Consider the following 7359-nt stretch of genomic DNA (forward strand, 5'->3'; position numbering starts at 1 on the left):
TAGTTGGTTACTGCTTGCCTATTGAGTACCAATTTTGGTACTAGTTAGTTATTGGTTTACTCCAATGTAGAATATTGTACTCTACCATTTTTGGTGCTACTGAGTACCCATTTTAGTACCAGTAAGCTTTCCTAAATTGTAATGGTGTACTGCACTGCGAAATAGTGCACCCCACAATACCAATTTTGGTGCCACATAATTTCAATGTTGGTGCTACAAAGTACCAATTTTGGTACTAGTTAGTTATGTACAGCAGTTTGCTAGATAGTTGGTTATCGGTTAGCTATTGGGTACCAATTTCCATACTATTTGATTACTAGTTTGCTCCACTGCAGAATAGTGTACTCTATTGTACCAATTTTATCAATTTTGGTACCGGTTTATTATCCAAAATTGTATTGGTGTGCTCCACTGTAGAATAGTGCACTCCACATTACCAATTTTGGTTCTATAGAGTACCAATTTTTGTATTGGTTAGTTATGTACATCAGTTTGCTAGTTAATTAATTAGTGGTTGGCTACTTCGTACCTATTTTAGCATTGGTTAGTTATTGATTTGCTCCACTGCAAAATAGGATGTACAATAGTTTCAACATTAGAATATATCAAGCAAACAACAAACTAAAATACGAACTAGAAGAGGTAGTACATACTTGTTGACTTGTATGTGTGAGCAAGGATTCTCGGTTTAATTTCATGTAGCATGGATGCACCCTCATAACTATCATCAGCATATGGCAGGCTGTTGTATATTTTCTCATATACCTCTGTAGGTAACTTGAATTGATTCTAAACTCCAAGAATAGGCTCCGTGGAAAAGCGCATGGTTCCTACCAGATTGAATAGATCATGATTGGATATGCATGATCGAGAAGGTCGTATGTATCAACTTTTCCTTCAGCTTGGCCATAGTAGCAGTATTCCACAAGCTTCGCACCTCTAACAATTTTATTATACCACTTATCCTTTTGTACTCTTCCTGCCTGTAGAGTTTTCCTACATTTGAGAAGGTAGAAATCCTCTTTTGCATCCATCGCTTTAATTTTGTGTGCACGTGCGCGTGCGTGCGTGCGTGTGTGTGTGTGTGTGTGTGTGTGTGTGTGTGTGTGTGTGTGTGTGTGTGTGTGTGTGTGTGTGTGTGTGTGTGTGTGTGTGTGTGTATGAGAGAGAGAGAGAGAGAGAGAGAGAGAGAGCGCATGAAAATTTACATATTTTCTTCAAGGCAAGGTTGGAATCTACCCAAGATTTTAAAATTCAACTTTGTGTGAAGGACTTTGTGTGTATGTGTGCATGCACGCGCATGAGAGAGAGAGAGAGAGAGAGAGAGAGAGAGAGAGAGATAGAGAAGAGAAGAAGAAGAGAATTTTAACATCGTCGGAAACTATCCCAAGTAACCTCAAAAGATCTATCCGAGCTCAAGACCTGTTATTCAAGAGAGAGAGAGAGAGAGAGAGAGAGAGAGAGAGAGAGAGAGAGATTTATTTCAAAGGAAAGTAAGAGCACTTTCCTTTGCTCTTACTTTCCTTGATTTAAAATCTGTAAAAAAGAAAATGTCTTTTTTGGCACAAAGAAGGCCGTAAAGGAGTGGTGGAGAAAACATGCAAACCTCTCACCATAAAAAATTTTACCATCACATCAAATGCCTTTGTTTGCACTTTAACGTTTTTATCACCATCAGATTAGATACAATATGTCTTTTTCTTCATTGTAGTGTTTTTAAAAGGTGTCTCCGTATTAGTACTTATGTGAGGCATTAAAATCATAAGCGCAAAGTCTTATCTTTGTCATAACATTTAATTTCATGTAGGAAAAGATGAAGCTTTTGAGTAACAATCACATAGTTTTCTATTTTTGTATGATTCTCTCTCTCTCTCTCTCTCTCTCACACACACACACACACACCCACAATTAAGAATGTCTTATAAATGAGATGCACTCATAGGCATATGTTATTTCAATTAAGAATGCCGTATAATGAAGTGAACTCTTAAGCACAAGTTATTCCAAAATTTTAATTGAACTCTCTCTCTCTCTCTCTCTCTCTCTCTCTCTCTCTCACACACACACACACACACACACACAAAATTTATTACAACTAAAAATATTGCCTTCTTGAGACCACCATAAAAAATTTACTTTGTTTTTTTCCAAATTTTAAAGTGAAGAAAGTAAGAGCAAAGTACACTACCATTGCTATGGTCAATATCCTTTTTAAAATTTAAAAAAATAGACACAAGTCTGCGTACCTCTACACATTGTTTGTTAAAAAAAAAGGTTTAATGTATTTTGACTTGTTTAAATTTTATTATACCACTTATCTTTTTGTACTCTCCCTGCTTGGAGAGTTTTCGTGCATTTGAGAAGGTAGAAGTCCTCTTGTGCATCCATCGCTTTAATTGTGTGTGTGTGTGTGTGTGTGTGTGTGTGTGTGTGTGTGTGTGAGAGAGAGAGAGAGAGAGAGAGAGAGAGAGAATTAATTGAATGTGTGAATGTATAGTTTACCAAAAAAAAACTGAAGAAAATATGAGAACGTTTAAAAGTCTCAAGAATTCGTTGGTGATTACACAATCTTGTGACATTTTGCTGGTTTTTTCAAAGGCAAATCTGGAATCTATCCAAGATTTTGCAATTTTAATCAATTAAAAATACATCAAAGCTTTGTTTTTTTATAAACAATGTGTGTGTGTGTGTGTGTGTGTGTGTGTGTGTGTGTGTGTGTAAGTGTAAGAGAGAGAGAGAGAGAGAGAGAGGACCACATGACAATTTGAATATTTTCTTCAAGGCAAGCTTGGAATCTACCCAAGATCTTACAATTTTACTCTGTGTGAACGGACGCGCGCGCGCGCGTGTGTGTGTGTGTGTGTGTGTGTGTGTGTGTGTGTGTGTGTGTGTGTGTGTGTGTGTGTGTGTGTGTGAGAGAGAGAGAGAGAGAGAGAGAGAGAGAGAGAGAGAGAGAGATAAGAATAAGAAGAAGAGAGTTTTAACGTCGTAGGAAACAATCCCAAGACCTCAAAGATCTATCCGACGAGAGTTGAGCTCAAAATCTGTTATTCAAAAGGGAGTGTGTGTGTGTGTGTGTGTGTGTGTGTGTGTGTGTGTGTGTGTGTGAGAGAGAGAGAGAGAGAGAGAGAGAGATATTTCAAAGGAGAATAAGAGCGCTTTCCTTTGCTCCACTTTCCTTAGTCTAAAATTTGAAAAAAAAAAGAGGTATTGACCATAGCACTGGTAGCTTGCTTTTCTCTTACTACCCTTTTTTTAGTCTAATTTTAGTCTAAAGAAAGTAAGAGCAAAGGAAAACGCTCTTATTTTCTCCTTTGAAATCTCTCTCTCTCTCTCTCTCTCTCTCTCTCTCTCTCTCTCTCTCTCTCTCTCATACACACACAAAAACACACATACACCCTCTTGAATAACACACACACATCCACCCTCCCTCTTGTATAACAGATTTTGAGCTCAACTCTCGTCGTATAGATCTTTGAGGTGTTGGGATAGTTTCCTATGACGTTAAAACTCTCTTCTTCTTCTTTTTTTCTCATTCTCTCTCTCTCTCTCTCTCTCTCTCTCTCTCTCTCTCTCTCTCTCTCTCTCTCTCTCTCACACACACACACACACACACACACACACACACACACACATGCCCGTTCAGACAGAGTAAAATTGTAAGATCTTGGGTAGATTTCAAGCTTTCCTTGAAGAAAATATGTAAATTGTCATGTGGTCCTCTCTCTCTCTCTCTCTCTCTCTCTCTCTCTCTCTCTCTCTCTCTCTCTCTCTCACACACACACACACACACACACACATACACACACACTTGTGTTGTGTGTGGCAAGCTTCTAGAATCTGCCCATGTTGTGAGACATTTATGCTTGAATGCCAACATCAATTTCACCTCCTTTGCTTTAGTATTGTGCTATAGAGCCAAAAGTTTTGTGCCATACCCAATTGTCACATGCTGATTCTTGAGTGGCTAAGGAATATACGTTGTGAAGAGTACGTTAGTACTTTTCATGCTGGAACTTTCTCCATGTTGATTGTCACTCTGTTTGTAAGATGTGTTTTGTCGCTTGCTAAGTTGTAGATGAGAAAGATGCTAGTAATGCAAGCATCGGTGGTAAAGGGTCAGAGAAGAAAAAGGATGGGAATGGCCCTCCAAAGTCTGATGCAAGAAGCCATATCTTTGATGTTGAAGAAAGTGTCAGGAAGGTAAAGGATGTCATGGACAACTTGTTTGGTGATTTAGGAATAACGGGAAGGACTTGTGTGGGTGAGGGTTGCAACTCCCCCCACCCTTTTGGCGGGGCCCCTAACATATTTGGCAGTAAAGATGGGGACATAGTTGATGCATTTGGTGTGAAGGCTACATATGGGGAGGGGATGGAGGATGTCAAATCTGGCACGATGGGGAAGGGGCAGAGGCCAAAAAGGCAAAAGGGGCAAGGGACAAAAGATCAAAAGGGGCAGAGGATGCAAAGAAGGGGGAAGCAATCGTCTAAGAATGACAAGGCTAATGCCAATAATGGGGAAGGGGTAGAGGAAGCCGAGGAAGGATGTGGTGCAGCCAATGCAAAGGGGGGTGGGGCAAAGGCCCATAATGGGGAAGGGGTAGAGGAAGCTAAGGAAGGTTGTGGTGCAACCAATGCAAAAGAAGGTGGGGATGAGGCCAATAATGGGGAGGGGGTAGAGGAATCCAAGGAAGGAGATGGTGAAGCCACTACAAAGGGTTCTAGGGCTAAGGCTAAGCCTAGTAGTGGATAAGGGGCCAACCACACTCCATGTGACTATACTGACCATGGTGCTACTCTTTCAGAGCCTTTTCAAGTGTAAAGAAAATTGTACAAAGGCAGCCATGGCAAGATGTAGCCCCACCAATGATTGTCATTTGTACTTTGCATCACATTTTTTAAATGAAATCGTGAATCTTTTGTCATCTTTGTACATGTGTTCATTGTTCACACTATTGTTTGCAACTTGTGTTTGCAATTTAAAAAGGTTGTTCGTTCTATTGTTTTGGCGTCCTCTAAGATATATGTCCTTGTTGCACTCCGTTTTTTTTTCCTAGCTCATTTATTGTTATGTGATGAGTAGGACCACATGGTAGCTAGGTGAGCCTACTTTGCAAACGCAACTCTCTCTCGAGACATTGCTAGCAAGGTGAGCCTACTTTGCAAACACAACTCTCTCTCGACTTTGTTGCTTCGACCAAGCGGCTGATTGTGTTGGATTGAATGAAGTGTGATTAAAGAGCTGGGTACTGTTGCCAAAAGACATACATAAAATGCCCTTGAAATGCCAATTGATATTGGCTAGGGTAAACTCATGGCTAACATGTACATGCTTTAAGGTCAAATACCACAGAATTTCTTTGGGAAATTAAGCAGTAGGCAAAGCTAATAATATGGTCTTGATGTAAAAGGGAGAAATTATTGATGATGTTGAATGCTTGCTTCCCTGCTCTCATGACTAATTATTTTTTCTTAGGTAAGGCAGCCTTTGGTTTTTCACCATTCAAGTTTCTTTGATGTTAACTAGGTTTTGATCCTTCTCTTGTGATTGCAGATGTATTCTCCCAAGAGGACTCTGAGATGTCGATGGAGAATATGGCAAAGATATTTGGTATAAACTCAAGCAATGAGATGAGAAGACATTTTTATTAAAGAAACTACATACAGTGTGGGCGAAGCACCCACAGTTTGCTTCCAACAGCACAATCTTGGTGGATGATTGAAAATACAATTCTTCGAAGAAGAATTATAAAAATTGTCTTGCCATTCGATTGTACGAGCCGAAGGTCGTTGATAGCCGTTGGTACTTGATGACTCAAATTTCATTGTGGCTCTTTGGAATGATGAAGGACCCCTACCCAACTGCTTACACTAGTAAGAACCCACTGTTTGATATTGAAGATTATATATTCGAAGTTATTGCACATCACTTTATATCCATGGGGAGTACTCCATCACTTTATATCCCTGGGTAGGGGGTACTCCTATAGATTTGACTCCCCCAATTTTGATAAGCTTTGTATTTAGTTACCCGTTTTGTAGCATAGAACATAAGACTAACATGGCACCGGTGTGCAATGAAGCTCTGATTATTGTTAAAGTTGTCATTATGATTATTGTTCTAAAGTAACAAATTTGGTACTCGTTAGTTTTTTTGGTTACTTTTTGCCATCTAGTTCATGTACAAAATGTGTATGGTTCTATTTTGCTTGCATGGTTGACTAGTGCTTACTGATTAGCTCTTCTAGAGTATACTGCATTATTGTACTTCATGTAAGTGAACTCTACAGGACTAATCTTGGTTCTCGTCAAGTATAAATTGTTATACAAGTTATAGTACCAAAATTGTATTTGTTCGCTCCAGTGTAGAATAGTGCACTCCAGAATACCAATTTTGGTGTTACTAGCAATAAATTTTGGTTCTACTAAGTACCAATTTTGGTACTGGTGAGTTATGTACAACAGTTTTCTAGTTAGTTGGTTACTGCTTGCCTATTGAGTACCAATTTGGGTACTAGTTAGTTATTGGTTTGCTCCAATGTAGAATACCATTTTTGGTGCTACTAAGTACCCATTTTAGTACCGGTAAGCTTTTCTAAATTGTAATGGTGTACTGCACTGCGAAATAGTGCACCCCACTATACCAATTTTGGTGCCACATAATTTCAATGTTGCTGCTGCAAAGTACCAATTTTGGTACTAGTTAGTTATGTACAGTAGTTTGCTAGATAGTTGGTTATCGGTTAGCTATTGGGTACCAATTTCCATACTAGTTAGTTACTAGTTTTCTCCAGTGCAGAATAGTGCACTATTGTACCAAATTTGGCAATTTTGGTACCGATATGTTATCCAAAATTGTACTAGTGTGCTCCACTGTAGAATAGTGCACTCCACATTACCAATTTTGGCTCTACAGAGTATCAAATTTTGTATTGGTTAGTTATGTACATCAATTTGCTAGTTACTTAATTAATGGTTGGCTACTTAGTACCGATTTTGATATTGGTTAGTTACCAATTTTCTCCACTGCAAAATAGGATGCACAATAGTTTCAACATTAGAATATATCAAGCAAACAACAAACTAAAACACATTAGACTCATGAGGAAGAAAAGCTTCATACGAACTAGAAGAGGTAGTACACACTTGTTGACTTGTATGTGTGAGCAAGGGATTTTCGGTTTTAATTTCATGTAGCATGGATGCACCCTCATAACTATCATCATCATATGGCAGGCTATTGTATATTTGCTCATATACCTCTATAGGTAACTTGAATTGATTCTAAACTCCAAGAATAGGCTATGTGGAAAAGCGCATGGTTCCTAAAAGATGTGAATAGATCATGATTGGACAT

General features: G+C 38.8%; 1 long non-coding RNA gene across 1 annotated transcript in view; it reads left to right on the top strand.

The window, feature by feature from the left end:
- Positions 1-6049, top strand: part of LOC147425891 (uncharacterized) — a 48389-nt gene extending 42340 nt beyond the window's left edge. Inside the window, exon 3 of the long non-coding RNA XR_015186110.1 lies at positions 5557-6049. This is a non-coding gene — a long non-coding RNA (uncharacterized LOC147425891). The remainder of the gene's footprint in view (positions 1-5556) is intronic.
- The last annotated feature ends 1310 nt before the right edge of the window (positions 6050-7359 follow it).

This window comes from Adiantum capillus-veneris, chromosome 24 (assembly GCF_014529385.1).
Source record: "Adiantum capillus-veneris isolate H3 chromosome 24, ASM1452938v2, whole genome shotgun sequence".
Classification (NCBI taxonomy): Eukaryota; Viridiplantae; Streptophyta; class Polypodiopsida; order Polypodiales; family Pteridaceae; genus Adiantum; species Adiantum capillus-veneris.